We start from the raw sequence: 17,341 nt of genomic DNA, 5'->3' as shown, positions 1-17,341 counted from the left end.
ATTCACGGTACACTCGTGAAATGGTCGTACGTGAAAATTCAAATTTCATCGCTACCTCGGAGATGCTATGTCCCATCTCTCGTGCGCCGACTATAACACCACGTTCAAACTCACTTAAATCTCGATAATCTGCCATTGTAGCAGCAGTAACCGATCTAACAACTATCCCAGTTACTTGTTGTGTTATATAGGCGTTGCCGACCGCAGCACCGTACTCTGATTGGTTCCATATCTCTTTATTTGAATACGCATGCCTATACCAGTTTTTTTGGCTCTTCAGTTTAAATACAGTGTATTCATCTACTTCTCATCATTCTTTTATCACAACGTATTATAATAACTACGTATTATCATAATGAGTATGAAACCGTTGCTCTAAATCACGATTTTAGTAAATATTACAAACTCAAATGAGCATTTGTCAGGGTCGCAACTAGATACTTTGTCAGCCGGGGCAAACCGGCAGTTTGATGTCCCTTGCCATGTAGAAGAAGCAGTTAAAGGGTGAATTCGGCGCCCCTACTGGACTGGCGCCCGGGGCACCAGACCCGCCTGCTGCCCCATAGTTGCGGCCCTGGCATTTGTAGCTGGCAATATATCGGACAAATGTATAAAAAAAATTCAGAAAAAAATTAAAAATAGAAGAATGTCCCGTAATACGGGTCCAAAGTGGTCCGTCGAGTTGTAACAGTCATTTCACTGGTCCTCGGGTTCAGAAAGTTTTAAAAACACTGTTTCAAACCATTTTATTTTTACATAGCAGAAGCCATAATGTCGCAAATATGTGGAAAAAAAAAAAACAACAATACTCAGAAATCTTCACAAATCAAAGACCGGAATTACACTATAAAACTTTGATAAAAGTTCTCATATAAAACTTGAACTCGAAACTATCGGTTGCTCGAAGCTAACAAATGCAACCGATCTTATTTGTAGTATTTTTCAAGATTTGTAAAAGATCTTTTATCAAACTTTCATACTGTAGTTCCTGCCAAAGAGAGAAATTTTCCAAGTTCCATCACGAAAAGTGAATAGACGTTGATAACCGAAAGTTTCGATTCCGTCACGTATTCGTTCAAGCAACATTGCGTACGCATACGCTTTCCGACAGCACTAAAGTAACGCCAATCACGGGCGTTTCTTAATCCTCTCAAATCGCGTGATACGTTCGCATAATAAAGAAAGTAATTCGTTTCGTTTTTGGGGCCGCAACAGCCCTCGGGACAAACATGGCCGTCACCACGGTTTCCGCGAAACTTCGATATTGAATGGTATCATCCCTCGAAAAGAGATGCTCAACATATACGATAATGGCGTATCCATTACGCATCGGATGGAAAACTTATAACAGGGTGTCAATTAACTATCATTTGAGTTGTAACATTCAAAAAAAAAACACGGGAAAAGAAGAACGACTCCATTTTATGTGTTCTCGTCTCGAAAACAAAATCGTGACGAGAGTTGTTTCCTTCACGTTTTATTGTGTTGTGAGAGTGGGAAAAAAGTCTCATTATTATTATTTAGTTGAAAGTCGTTTCGAAACGCATTTTTTGTTCCTTAAAAGCAGCTTCGAGAAGTGTCTGGCACATCGTTAAATTGGAATTTAGGGGCGTGGTTGCCTTTCACTCTCTCTCTCACACACACGAAATAACATTTCATTCAATGCTATTTTGCTTTTCTGGTGAAAGAAATATACATAAGAGTACTGGACACCATCAAAATTTTTCATCAACTAATTCCGAAGGTTGGCCAATTCGACAAAAGGATACACACATTCGTGTCAGGATCTACTTGAGCTGAATACGTACAGTGTTCTCGTGAAATCATATAAATGGCGTCCATAAATCTTACTCGTGGAATATAGGTCGTCTCACATAATTGCTATTTACAGGCCACTTTACGGTCTGTTGAGTTCTCGTAAGGAGACGTTTTGTTTCCGAAACGTTGGGCTTCACTCTGTATAGGCCGCATTTGGTGAATTTATTGCGAGCTTTGTCAATGGGGGACACAGTATATATATATTTTTTGCATTCGTGAATGACTTCCGTTAATAACCCCCTACCCTTAGCTTCAATTTTAATTACCCTCTGTGTATTTTGCAACGCAGCAGGCTAACTGGGCCGCAGCCTATAAATTCAATCCTAATGACTACACAGAGAATTAGCCGTGAATCGATTCATTGGAAGTGGAGATGACGAATCTGTCCAAGATATCCATGAAGTCCGTTTCTTTTATTCAGTTTAGTAAAAGATGGAAATGTCTTATCAAAAGTATCTTGAAGTTGAACGAGGTCTAGAGCGATCTAGGTTTATGTACGGGGTGGGGAGTTATATGTTAGAAGAAAATGTGAAGTGACATTTCAGTGTTATTAGGTCCCCATTGTACCCTTCGCTTGGAGCCCCCCTTCCTTGACATATTTTTCCCCTTCTCATTTTTATGTAGAATGATAAGAATTTCCTGACCATACTTTTCAACTACATATGCTTGTCACTAGGTCAGCTCGGCACTCAGCCCCATTGTGTCTTCGGTACAGGGTCTCCCTCCGTACATGTACGGATATTTTTCTCTCTCTCTTTCTTTCTCATGCAACACCGCAAATATCATGTACTATACTTATGAAATGTACATGCTCGTCATTAGGCCCTCATTGTATCCTACTTCACCAAACACCAACTCTGGCCATATCGCTGAATTGCAATTTACTGCCATTAATGAGATGGGTTGGAGAAGAAGATGCTGTCCATAGGTGGTCGCCTCGAGATCGTTAGGGAAAATACCTTACCTATATCCTCCCTCAGGTTTGAACCTGGGACCGTGGCAGCAACCATCACTGTGGTAGACGAGCATCTTACCACCACGGCGCTCGGCCTCATTGTATCCTGGTGTTTTATATGCGTGTATGTTGCTTATTCCACAAAATAAAACAAAACTGCCCAGCACTATGGTCGGAGGCTTTGTTTCTTCGTTTCCCGTCGCAGTGGAAGGCGCTGTATATGTATATTTTGTATACATTGTGTATTTAGACCATTCTCAAATCTCTTCCACTTCAACATACCAACTTCTTCTTATTATTATTTTCCCCACAAGTCTTTCTCAAACTTCTTTTTGAAATCCCAGGCTGTGGTCTCCAGCCCTTATGTACCATTGGGCGCACGTGTAATTTTTATCCCCAGTCATTAGGTTCAGCTATCCATTTTAGTCAAATGGCTTTTACGTTACATGGACTTGATAGCTGTCTTCATGGGGAGAACGACGCGAGTGATTCGATTTTTGCCAGGAGGGTCACCGCTATAAATCTTTGCTAACCTTTTCCGACACAACTCTGCCTCTTTTGAGGTAACGGAAGTAAGGTGCTTTGTATCAGTCCGGGGTTGTGTGAGCGGTTTATCTTTCTATGTTATATCCTGGCGGCTTCCGGGATCTTGGTGTTTCCGGGTTACAAGTTGTGCTTGGTTAGACAGATTCTTTTCAACTGACGGGGCGCTCATTCCGGGAATGTTCGATTTGGAAAGATTTCCCTGCCCGATTCTCCGGTTCGAAATAATTCCGACACGACACCGCCCTCTGGCACAATATGCTTACATTGCGTGAGTTACAGATCCTGGTCGTGTCTGGTTCGTACTGTCTACTGCCAAGTGACAATAACAAAGAATGGTATCTTCAGAAGATATTTATTATCAAATAACTAACGGAGTGGTACCCCGAGGTGTAGGGGGGGGGAAGGTGCGTTACGTGATGGGCTATTCAGGGGTATGTGAAAAATAACCGCCAATGGCAAAATACTAATATAGCCACGACTGGCAAAATGTCCAACGAGATGGCTGAAAAAAAGATGTCCATAAAAGTTATGGATGTCAAATATAACGTAAATAGAGCAACCCCAAATAACGGCAATTATCACGAAAAAACTCTTATACACTTGAATGAAACCAATGAAAACGAATGATTACGATGAAATAAAATACACTGCTCATAAAATATTATGGTTGTCTAAGTATGGATACATAGCTTCTCGATTCATCGCGTTATAAACATCGTATTTTTTTAAACGTGTCAATTGCTAGAATTCGCCCCTCTGGTGGTGAGGTATTCCATTTATTCACGACCCTGTTAGGAAAAAAAAAAACTTGTGACAACTCAAACTGGAGTTCTCCAGTTTGAGTTGAGTTCTCCTTTCAAAAGCGAGCAAAGTGATTGGAAAAAAAGTGCAAAAAGATGTTAATTATGACACAGAAAACCACATTTACGCCAGCTTACTCGACGCCGCTGTGGTGGTCGAGTGGTTATAGTGCGGACTCGTGATGCGAGGATCCGGGTTCGAACCCCACAGTGGTGGTCGGCTGAAGTTGGTTTTCTGTGGTTCCCAACTTCAAGGCGCAAATGCGAGTCGATCTCCCGTTAAAAAGTCTCGCCACAGAGAGCAACAGTCCTACAACGGTAAATCATTCAACCATAACACTTCACTCATAGTTAGAAAAACTGGGGGCAGATGACAGCACTACACATAACAAGCATTACACAGAAACAAAAACTTTACGTCAGGTTGCACTACACGTACACGCATATTCCCGCATGTACCGGTTCGTTGGGGGGTTTCGCGGGGGGGGGGTGCATTTGGGTGAGTAGAAGGTAGGGCCTCCAAAAAATGGCTCGGGGATCCATGATGTTCTTAAGTCAGCCACCTCGTTGGGCAATTTGCCTGTTGTGGCGTCGTATTTGTATTTGTATTTGTATAAATTTGTGGAGATACCAAAGCCTCCCACATATTTCAGTGTATACGGCATTCTGTACCACCTGAACATTCCGAGATATACATGCGCTTCCTGTGCATTTCAAGCGGCATGCAAGCCCTGAATGCAGTGAGCAAGCCTTCTGCACATATGTACGAAGAATAAGCAGCAATGGCTGAAAATTTTTATGAAGTAAAACTGTGGTAATATGCGGTGAGGTACAATACACAAGAAGGTAAGCGAGCAGCACATCCTACTCATCAATAAAAATAAATAAACTTCATTCGTCTAATGATGCTTCTTACACATGTCTAGGATTACGCAAGCATTTTGCACATTTCTAGGAATATGGAAGATTTTTTGTGTATTTTCTTTTTGCGCAAGCTTTTGCGCATTCCTAGGTTTATGCAAGCCTGCGTATTTCACGGAATATACAAGTTTTCTATTCATTTCTAATGGATGATTAAGATTTCCCACGCATTTCTAAGGATACAAAAACGTCTTAGGCATTTCTAGGAATATGCAACCCTCCTACGTCTTGCTCGTGATAACAGTTTGTCACCAGTGAGTGAGGGAGCGATGAGTTAGCGAATAAGCTATTGAGTGAGTGAGTTACCGTACGCGTGACCGAGAGAATGAGGGTATGAGTGAGTGAGTGACCATATCAGTTACTCACACACTCGTTCATCTGCTCACTCAGATGTTTATTCGTCCACCCCTTGTCGGCAATAACTGCTCACTTACTCATTAGCTCACTCGCTCAATCACTAACTCGCTGACTCACTTGATCAATACTCACTTGCTTGCTCACTCACTCTCTCTCTCACCTGCTTATCAACTTTGTCGATGATTTTTTTTATCGGTGAATTTTCTAGGTAGAGAATTCTCATGTCGGTGAATCACGTGACGGTAAATTTTCTTTTCGGTGAATTGGGGTGATGAATTTAGTTGTCGGTGAATCAATTGCCGATGGTCATTGTTAGCTACGAATTTTTCGCACACGAAGGCGGTGACCCTCTGCTGTTGTCGAGTTTAAGGCAGACTGATCGCATCTGGATGGAATGTGATATGATCGCGCATTACTATGAATTCATCCCCCAAATTTTGGGAATTTATGACATGGCGAAAGTACTTCATTTCGAGCAAAGATTGGCAATCGATAAAATAGTCTTGATATTAAGTTAGCGAAAGGATGGTTCCGTTCCACTTTTTTGTGACTTTCACTAAGAGGAAAGGCCCACGATTCGACTCGTCACAATGATTCTCCGATAGCAAGTGAAAGTATTCCGAATGTCTTTTAAGGGCACAATAGAAAGTGTCATTGCTTCGTGTCTTATATCGGCCATTATATCGTTAATATTATTGTCCCATTGTCCTTCGGGAGGTGACAGATCTTGTAGTTGATCATTGGTGATGTCCGTCGGACATCGAATGATCGCTCGTCACTTCCCTATTCCGTGTGGCATTCTGCCCATTCATTTTTGAGCATCTCTGTCACTCTGTATCTTATCTATATGAGTATCTATCTTCCCGATGGCCTCCAGATATTTTCTAGGTTTGTTTCCTCCGAATCTTCAGTAAAACAATCGATAGAGATATGTTATTAGTTGAAGTCTGAGAGATTGGGACATCACTAACAAACGCATTTTCTTGCGTATGATCCACGGTGGTGCGAAATTTCAGGAAAGAAAACAAAACAACGTATAATCCGCGCGGCGGCGTATTATCCACAGGATTTAAAAAAAAATGAAACTTACCTTGTGTTTCATTAAGCATTGATACGCTAATTAATGAAATTTACTTACGAAACAAACAATGTGCATTATTTGCACACAAAACAAAATTTACAGTTCAATCAAATACCTTCAAATTCAGACTCATCTGAATCGAAATTAAATCTATATGAGCAACAGTTATTCATCTAATTCGAAAGAGTCAGTGTAATAATCATCAAAAGGATTTTCATTTTCACTAAAGTTTTAAGTCCACATTTTGTGAATGAACTCTCTATATTTTTTATAGTCATCTCTTTTCATTAACCAACCCATACGTTCCGATCAGTAGGAATTCCATAGAGGAATGCGTACGAGGTCCATGTGGTCCTTTTTCCTTCAATAATAGCGTAATTGTAAATTGATTGATGTAAATACTTCTCATTCTTACATGCACGTAATATACAAACAGAGAATTCGTCTTATTTTTTTTATTTAATTATTTATTTATTTTTATTTATTTATTTATTTATAAAACAAAGTTACAGGTTTAAACCCAATTACAGCTTGCAGTAAAAATAAAAATTTGCACAGAATGGAAAAAGCGATATGATAAAGTACACAAAAGACAAATAAAAAGTAACAAAGAATTACGCAAAATACAAAAATTTTATACAAAGATATATACAACGCAATCACAGCAAAAATCTTCTAAAGTCGGTAACAGACGAATGAAAAATATCCAGATGTTGAGGAAGCGCATTAAAAAATTCGGAAAATCTGTTTATAGCACAGAAATTACCAATATTAGTATTATATGATTTGATGGCAAATAAACAATTAGATCTTGTATTGTGACACTTAATATTGAAACAGATTCCGTTAAGAATGGGTATGCAATCAATTTGGTTAGTCAACAGTTTCTTGAAAAAAATAACGAGCAAGTAATAATCTCTGCGTTTTTGTAAGCTATTGACATTGAAACTGTTTCGTAGATGAGTGGCAGATAGAACATTGTTATAAGGACCATGTTTTTTGAAATATAAATACTTTAGAAAATTGTTTTGAATAATTTCAAGATTGATAATATGGCAAGCGTGAAATGGGTTCCAGATAATTGAAGCATATTCCAGTTTAGATCTTATAAGCGTATTAAAAAGGGATATTAACGTATTACTATCCTTGAAATCTCTCGACATTCTTTTAAGCAAACCAAGTTTTTTATATGACACAGAGCAAAGATTTTTAATGTGATCAGCAAAGTTGAAATTGGTACTATAAATAACGCCCAAATCGGTCGCAGAGGTTCTTCTAAGCAATTGGCTATTATTAATGTTATACGTAAAAAAGATTGGATTCTTTTTGTGAGTGAATGAAAGAACAAAACATTTATCAATATTGAGATTAAGTCTATTAAGTAAACACCATTATAATTTCATTCATTTCTTTTAAAACATAAATGCATTCTTTATCAGTTTTTAGGTCATACAAAATCCTGGCCCTAGTTGGGATCCTAAAAAATAATGTAGGAGAGGAGTCCTGGACATGTTTTAAAAATAGTGAGAAACCAACCAATTCACGTGAAAAGGTGCGTTTGGCAGTAAAGAAATTATCAAAATTAACCTCTTGCCTGGGAGTTCGGGTTTGTTGACTTTTCATGACGAGGGGGGATTTGATGACGGACGGGGGGTGCGTGTGAAAGTTGAAAATTCACAAAAACTAATAACTTTTTTTTGATGAAAAAAGTTATAAATGTGCAATGCAGAACTTTATTCGTAGGTAAAGGCTTGACTACGTATTTTCACCGGTAGATAGATAGATATATAGAACCGCTCACAACCCCGGACTGATGCAAAGCACCTTACTTCCGTTGCCTCAAAAGTGGCAGAGCTGCGTCGGAAAGTTAGCAAAGATTTACAGTGGTGACTCCCCATGCCACGTGCTCGCAAGTATCGAATCACTCGCGTCGTTCTCCCCATGAAGACAGCCATCAACTCGATGCAACGTACAAGGCATTTGACTGAAATGGGTAGCTGAACCCAATGGCTAGGGAGAAAAATTACACGTGCGCCCACTGGCGCAGTGGTAAGATGCTCGTCTTCCACTCTGCCATCACCAAGGTTTCCATCACGGTCCATGGGCTCGAATCCGGGAATAGAACGTCAGAAGCAAGTTCTTTATCTACTGAACCAGAGGCGACCACCGATGGATGGAGAGCCTTCATTTCCCACCCAACTCCACTGGTTGGAAATTGCCGTATGGCGATATACGACCGGAGTTGGTGAGCGGTGAAATAGAGTGGGGGGTACATAAGGGCTGGAGACCGCAGCCTGGGATTTCAAAAGAAGTGCGGAAAAGACTTGTGGGGCAAGTAAGAAGTTGCATGTGTGGGAGAGATTTGAAAATGGTCTATATGCAAAATGTATATACAGAGCCTCCACTGTGACGGGAAACGAAGGAAGAAAGCCTCCGTGCTGGGCAGTTTTGTTTCCCTTTACCGAATATGCAATATATATACACACACAGAGCCTCCTTTGCGACGGGAATAATCAAACAGAGCCTCCATTGACAGTGCTGGGCATTTATAGTTATTCGCATTATAGTTATTCACATTTCAATAACTATATTTTCACAGGTAGATAGAAACACATTTTTTTTTTAAATGCGTGAGTGTGGGGAAATTTACTCAGAAGAGTTTGAGAGAAATTTTGCTCGACTAGGTTACCATTACTGATAACACTCCTTTTTACGCTACCCCGAGTTACGTGAATTTGGAATTACGTGATTATCTACAAAAATGCATATTTCCCTCAAATTCAAACATAATCACATCAGTTGCTGAATTAGGGTAGCGAATATTCAGGTATAATCAAGAATTAATTGGTCGATCAGAACTGTATACAGGGTGCCTTGTGAGTCCCAATACGGGCCTTAACTCGTCAACCATTCGTCGTAGAGGAATGGTTCCAATTTAAAACAAATGTTCAAAATGTGTTCTAAAATCACCCTGTTCCAGTTTCGAGAGTGAAAATACAATGTACTTGATAGACATGGTGCTTAATTCTTCTCCAATGAATAACTAAATGGTTGATTCTCACACAAAGTGGGAAATTTGAATTTTTAAGACTTTGAACACGAAACACACCCCGCTTCCGATCTCATTGAGATATCGAAGCGTTCCTGGAGGATGGGTGAAATTTTTAAAACTACACATGCGGCTCGAACCTGGATAGTGAGCATCGAGCACGGCACTACGTATTGACTGAAAATGAAATTGACCACCTTAATTTTAAAACATTACAAATTATATAAAATTATAAACTAATTAACAATTAAAAAGTAATAACATTCAAAAATATTTTCTGTTTTCTAATTGTTAATATGACTTGCCCTATAATTAGATTTATTGTCTGCACTTTGAAGCGCAATATCCATTCAAGTACAAACTATTGATCGATAAATGAGTTAATATTCACTTATAATAGATGGCAGCACCAACGTATCGCATCTTGGTTACGAGTTTACGGACTCCAAAATTTTTCATTGATGATGAGTTCATTCAATGAATTTCTACTCTTCGTTTTTAACTAACTACCATGGAATTGCATAAGAAATTTTCACTGGTGGGGGCGCTTGAGAGAAATGGGCACTCGGGGATCATCTCCAGTCAGAGGCATACACGGAGAGGGGGTGCGGCAGGTTATCGTTCCACAATCCCCCTCCCCCCGACAGGGCCGTCTTAAGAGCATCATGGGCCCCCGTGCCAAGTGGTTTTTCTGAGACCCTACCTGGTAAATTCTATAAAATTTCAACCGAATCTCATTTTTGTGAGGCCCCTTTTCTCTTGAGAACCTGCCACATCTATGGTCAGGGCGAGGTTTTTTTACCCTGGGCAAGACCAAAACAACCCCCGGGAAAAGCTTCAAGAAACTTGAAGACAACCGCTGTCTGTTGAAGTAACAAGACCTTTGACCAAGATACGCAATATCTCGTTCAAGTATTACGTCATCATCGATGGGGGGGGGGTTAGATAATGCTTACGTCATCGTCCACCTTTTATATAAAAATATGAAATATTTTTAATTGCCTCTTACTCGGTGCGCCAAAAACGAGAAAAACCTTTCGATAGTTTTTGGGAATTGAAGTAACACCCCGCCCCCCCACCCCATTGATAAGTGCCCTACAGAGCCACTTTAGTGATCTCAATGTTTTGCGGATCCAAGTACTCTGGAAATGTGCCCGGGTCGCTTAAGTGCTCTGGAACTGTGCCACGCATCCCTTAAATAATTTTAGAATGTGCCGCGGGTAATTTGAGTGATGTAGAACCGCACTGGGGGGCCAGTTAAGTGCTCTAAAACTACGTCACATGTCACTCAAGGGATCTCTAAATGTGTCACGGATCACTTAAGTGTTCTGGAACTGTCTCGGGTCATTTAAGTGGTCTGAAAATATGCCACGGGCCGCTAAAATGTTCCGGAATTGTACCACGGGACACTTAAGCGATATGTTAACAGTTCATTTTTACAAAATTAGGTTTGAAGAGGGCAGGCCGCATCAAGTAACCCCCAAGCCATATTTGGTCCGCGGGCCAAGGAACTTTATGTGATTTATCATTATATGGCTGAGAGGGTGGGTCGCAATGAATTTATTAAAGATAAATTTTGAGTTCTTACTCTTCAAATAGCATTGAAATTAACAGAAATTGATTATAGTAACATATTAAGGCATTTTCTTCCGAAATTTCAAAATATTCTTTTTGCACTAAAAAAATAAATTTTTCATCGTGGGAAGAGGGCAGGAGAGAGCCCCCCCCCCCTTGTACGTCTCTGATCCCACCAATATGCGTTAGGTTTGGAGAAGAGCTGATGGCTAAATTGTGCTGACAAGGGGGGGGGGGGGGGTGTTCAGCGTTTTACTTACTTTTGCTGACGGGGGGGGGGCAAAAATGGCTAAAAATTTGCTTACGTAATACTTGAACGGCCCCTAACTAATACACGGACGATTCAAATTAACGCTATTTACTGAGCAAAGGCCGCTGCGAGACTAGTCGATCCAGCGGCCAATGACGAATTTGGTGCTTATCCTTAGACTAGGGAACTTTATAAATTATTTAAATTTATAAATCAATTAAAAATTATAATATAACAACATTTGTAAATATCACGCGTTTTTGAACTAGTGTAAGAACATTTTACCTATAGTTTTTAATTCGGCTAGAAATGTTTTCTGAATATGAAATAATGATTAATCAGTTTTTAAATAAATAAACAGATGAATTTTTAGAATTAACATTAAATAGATGGCAGCACAAACGAATCCCTTATTATTTTAAATTAGTTATTTCATCAATCCCGAAAATTTACATTAACTGAAAAATTTTAATTAATTCTGGAGTTATTTATTCCATTAAATTTTTATTTCTGTCGATTCTGAATTTTCTTGGTTCTTAAAAATTGTTTTTGTTATTAAATTTTGGTTTCCAACATTTCTGAATTTTCTGGGTTCTGAAATTATTTGTTTCGTTTATTCAAAATCTTAATTAGTTCTAACAGAGTAGCCTCAAATACAAATACAACAGGCAAATTGCCCAACGAGGTGGCTGACTTAAGAACATCATTGATTCAGAAGCCATTTTTTGGAGGCCCTACTTTCTACTACTACAGCACACGTGCCCGCGGAACCCCCCAACGAATCGGTACATGCGGGAATGTGCGTGTAGTGAAACCTAACGTGAAGTTTTTGTTGTTTCTCTGTAATGCTTGTTATGTGTAGTGCTGCCATCTGCCACTAGTTTTTCTAAGTATGAGTGAAGTGTTATGATCGAATGATTTTTCGTTGTAGGACTGTTGCTCTCTGTGGCGAGACTTTTTAACGGGGAGATCGGCTCGCATTTGCGCCTTGAAGTTGGGAACCACAGAAAACCAACTTCAGCCGACCACCACTGTGGGGTTCGAACCCGGATCCTCGCATCGCGAGTCCGTCACTATAACCACCGTAAACTCGACCACCACAGCGGCAACATAAATTTAGAACTAATCGTGAGATGCTCTTAAAAAAAAAAATTGAAGCCGTTACTTTTGGATACCATTAAATATATCTTAATTCCGAATGTATACAGGGTTAGAGTGAGATAGATGGCTTTTTTCTCAGCCCGAGATATCAAGGAAACAGTTATTTTCCGGATATGATGCTGAGGTGAACTCGGAAAGAAAAGTCATCACGTCTCCGCCGGGACTCGAACCCAAGCCCTCTTGCATACCGAGGAAGGAAGGCAGGGTCATGTCTCGAGTGGTGTAGATGGTAGCCATGCTTACCCGGTATGCAAGAGGGCTTGGGTTCGAGTCCCGGCGGAGACGTGATGACTTTTCTTTCCGAGTTCACCTCAGCATCATATCCGGAAAATAACTGTTTCCTTGCATACAGGGTGTCCTGTAAGTGCCGATACGGCCTTTTTCTCATTAACTGTTTGCCGTAGAGGTATGATTCCAATTTAAAAAAAATGCTCAAAAAAGCAATCAAAAATTACCCTGTACCAGTTTTGAGAGTGAGGATATAGTGTTTCTAAATTTCTATATGGTGCCCCCTGTCCTCTAACTTCCAAATGAAAAGTTGTTGCACAGTCTTTCCTGAGTCCAACAAAAGTGATCCCGAGTTGTTAACTGCAATCTTCGCAGAGATATTCAAATTCAAAAATCTGGGAAAAGTTGGGAATGGACAGCGTAAATAAAGGAAAAGAGCGTTAGTTTTTTGCTGTTTTTCTTGATTTTTTGAGCTTTTTTTATTTAAAATATCTCAGTGAATATTGCAGTTAAAAACGTGGGACATTTTTATTTGTTTCTCTCAGCTAAGTCTGGGCAAAACAACTTTCTCATTGGAAGTTAGAAGACAAAAGAACCGTATAAAAATGTACATTTTTTTTTCTATTGTAGTTGTAAAATTTTTGCTTTACGTTGATTGGTCAAACGATGAGCTGAGCCGAAGAACCGAACTGAACGAACCGAAAGACCCATTGTTTCTCCGCGACCAGTCACGTGATCCTAAGGATAATGGTTAAGGAGAAGGGGAGAATGCATCTCGGGGAATTCTCCTTGAAGCTCTCTGTTGAGCAGCTCCTTAAGTTAAGGACAAGCGCTGAGCGAGCGTTTTCTAAGGACAAGGAGTGAATCCAGCCCGATTACGAATCAAAGTTACTGAAGCGAAAGGCCGTAGGCCGGCAGACAAAAAAGGACGAAGAAATGGTATCGGAGAGAAAGAAGAGGATGAAGTGTTTTGCCGTCCAAGAAACACGGTGATGGTCGTCACCAAGGTAAGAAATCCAAGAACTATGAGTCCGACGTCGATAACGGTGCTGAAGAAGACGAGAAGGAAGAGAATGAACCAAAGGCTAGGAAGTCCAGCAGCAGCAAACCAGCTGCAGGCAAGGAGGTTGAAGCGCATCAACGTTATTTTTCCTTTCGTCATGCTTTGGCAAGGAGGAGTGTTACGATATAAATTTTATAATGGCTTGTTATGCCAAAAGCATGAAGAGTATTGTTGTTGGCCCTTTGGCATCATGTTAAGTGGAATGTGTCCCGTAAATGAAGTGTGATGATGAAGGACGCGCGTTTCTTTGTGTGATTAGTGTATTTCACTTATACGATGTATCCAGTCCACCCACCCCGTTGTTTCGCAACATGTTATGCCCTTAAGCGGTTTTTGATGGGATACGAACGACAGAATTTAATTTTTCTCGTCGCTGCCCAGCCCGAAGGGGCTGCCTGGCGACTTACAGACTGCTCTTGCTAGCTATGAAGGGGGTTATAGACAAGTTTGTGCGTGTTTGTGTAGATGTGAAGTGATTGTAAGTTAATAGAAAAAAAAAACCACATACAGTCCGATAAATGCTACCATCAGAATAGTAAAATACACAAAGATCAGCCAAACTTCATCAAAATGTTACTCTATGCAATAGAGTTAGTTAATCAGCAAAATGAATAGTAGTAAAAAAAAATATATATATATATATACACATATATATATTATGCGATAAACACAAGTATTATAATGGACACAAAAAATGAAATCACTTATGTACAATTCACCAAAATGCTACATAATGCATTAATGAGAAAATAATAATAAAAAATAAACATACATAATCTAACATACAAAAGAAGTAATGGAAAAACAAGTGCGTTGGCCGAAATTATATAAATTTGTGCAGTGCAAGATCAGTAATGTACATTTAACCACAATGCTACTCTATGCAATAGAGTAATGCAAGACAAAAGTACAAAAATATTATGATAGATAGACGAAGATTATACAGCTCAGTAATTCAGACCTTAACGTACCGACCATGGCACGTGCAGCACATTTTGAGGCCTGAGAAATTTTAGTTTTTGACGTGGGTTGTAATCGACCAGCTCTCTCAGATGCTCGTATTCTGAGTTCCTCATCCTTTCAAAGTGATCCTCTGAGATTTGTTGGATGTAGCTGAGGATGGTTGGAATCTTCAGGTCTTTTCTAATGTCAACCCCTCTGATGTACTTTGGGGCAAGGGTTCTCAATATTTTATTCTGTTGACTTTGCAGACGCTGCATGTTGGATTTTAAAACATGAGCCCATACTGGAGGTGACGTAGGTCATCATAGGTCTGATGATTGATTTAAACAATATGACTTTGTTTTTAAGAGTTAGTCTTGCACTTGGAAATGTAAGGCGTGACATCATTCCCATGGTTTGGGTAGCTTTAGTTCTTACGTAATTTATTTGAGGAACGAAGGTTAATGATTGGTTTAGAATACATCCCAAATATTTCACTTCCTTCACAGGTCTTACGGCTTCTCTGCCCAGGTAGATTGGTACTCTAGTGTATTTGGTTCTTATTGTTAGCCAGATGAACTGACACTTGGCATGATTAAGCTCGACAGCATTATCTTCACACCAGTCTTCAACCTCCTCCAGAGTCTCCTGAAGATTTTCTCTGCATTTATCAGATTTCCTGTTGTTGGTGATAATAATTGCATCATCCGCAAAGAGTCCCAGTATGCCCATTTGGGGGGCAGGGAAGTCATTGATGTAGATGGAGAAGAGCTGAGGCCCAAGAACTGATCCTTGGGGAACCGAGGCTCTTATTGGACGAATAGAAGAACAAGCATTTCCATTTTTAACCAGAAAATGCCTGTCTTCAAGATAGCTGTTGAAGAACAGCACGTAGTGGTCAGGAAAACCGTCTTCAACAAGCTTGGCTAACAGAGTTACGTGATTCGTTTTGTCAAACGCCTTGCTAATGTCCAAGCACATTGCGCAGGTGAACTCCTTATGGTTGAAGGCTTGTATTGCGAATTCTACGACTCGATGCAGCTGTGTGACACAGGAGTGGTTTCTTCTGAATCCATGCTGCTCAGGACGAAGAAAATTAGAAGATTCTAGATAGTTATTGAATCGTATAAGAAGAATACGTTCAAACAGCTTAGATATATTGCTCAGAAGGCTGACCGGTCGGAAATTTTTGGCTATGAGAGGGTTAGAGCCAGATTTGTGGATAGGTTTGATTACTGAAAGTTTCCATATTTTCGGGAAATGACAAGTTTTTAACAAACAATTAAAAATGTTGGTGAGAATCATAAGGGCAGATAGGGGCAGATTTTTGAGAGCAAGATTGGAGATTTCATCCAGGCCAGAGGCTTTCTTGATCGAGAGTTTGTTGATAAGTTCTCTAACCTCCTCCATAGTTGTTAGCTCTGAATCTTGAAACATACTAAGACTCTGATGACGTGGTCTGTTGAGAAATTTCTCAATTATATTCAGGTGTCCCCGCTGAGTGCCAATCGGTTGATTCGTGTTAGATCTGAATTGACCCTCATAAGTTTCGGCAAGCACTTCCGCTATCTCAGCATCAGTGAAGACCAATTCACCTCGTTCGTTTTGAATTTTGGTAATTTTCTTGCTTTTCTTTTTGCAGATCTTCCAAACTTTCCAAAGGGAACCTTCACTCACAGTGGCCTCTTCAACGAAGTTCGAAAAGCGCTCGTTGACGAATCCTTTGATTTCTTTCCTGATTTCCTTTTCCAGTCGATTGAGCGCAACTTTATCCAAAGGGTGACGAAATCTTTGCCAGGATTTTCTTATTTTATTTTTGAGTCTAATTTTTTCCTTTAGCTCAAGAGAGATTCCAAATTTGTTTCCCGGGTATTTGATTTTTTTAGTTGAATTGTGTAATGCGGCTTTAATACTGTCCGGAAAGATGGCCGTTGCTACTTCAATTTCCTCCTTGTTTGTATGCTGGAGCTCTGGAACTTCGTCAACATCTAGCAGATCCCTGAATTTATTCCAGTCAGTGGCAAGGCAGAAAGGAACATCTTGAGGCCTTGTTAGATCAATTGTGAATATGATTGGATTATGTGTTGAGTTGAGGCCAGTGAATGATTCTAAGTCAACATTATTCCGAAAGTTTTTAGATAGACCATAGTCAAGTACATCTGGTGTACCCCGCCCTCCAGGGTGGTGGGTTGGTGTGGAACTGGAGTGTATTTGTAGGCATTTGTTTCTACACAAACTTTCCAGAACTTTACCACAGGAATTTGATCTGTTACTGCAGAAGGCAGGACTTTTGCAATTCCAGTCCCCAGCCAGTAGAATTGGATTGTTGGTGTTGACCAGAAAGTTAAGTAGATTCAGGTCAAGTCTGTTTCTGGGTGGCTTGTATATTGCACATAGAGATATTGGATGCCTGTTAATAAAGATGGTAACTGCCAGATTTTCCATGGAGTCAGAGTCTGGTGTATCAAGTTCTCTATAATGCCCAGATCGCCCGAAGTCGGCCGAGTAGGTTAATGCCCATAACCGCCTCAAGTCGGCCCAGCTAGGGGGGTATGGGTATGTTTTGGTGGGCTTTTGTCACCAACGGGAAAGAAG

This window comes from Pholcus phalangioides, unplaced genomic scaffold (assembly GCF_987345545.1).
Source record: "Pholcus phalangioides strain wild (caught in Gottingen) unplaced genomic scaffold, Ppha-v1.0 ptg000002l_1, whole genome shotgun sequence".
In the NCBI taxonomy this organism is placed as follows: domain Eukaryota; kingdom Metazoa; phylum Arthropoda; class Arachnida; order Araneae; family Pholcidae; genus Pholcus; species Pholcus phalangioides.
This window is presented reverse-complemented; position numbering follows the sequence as displayed.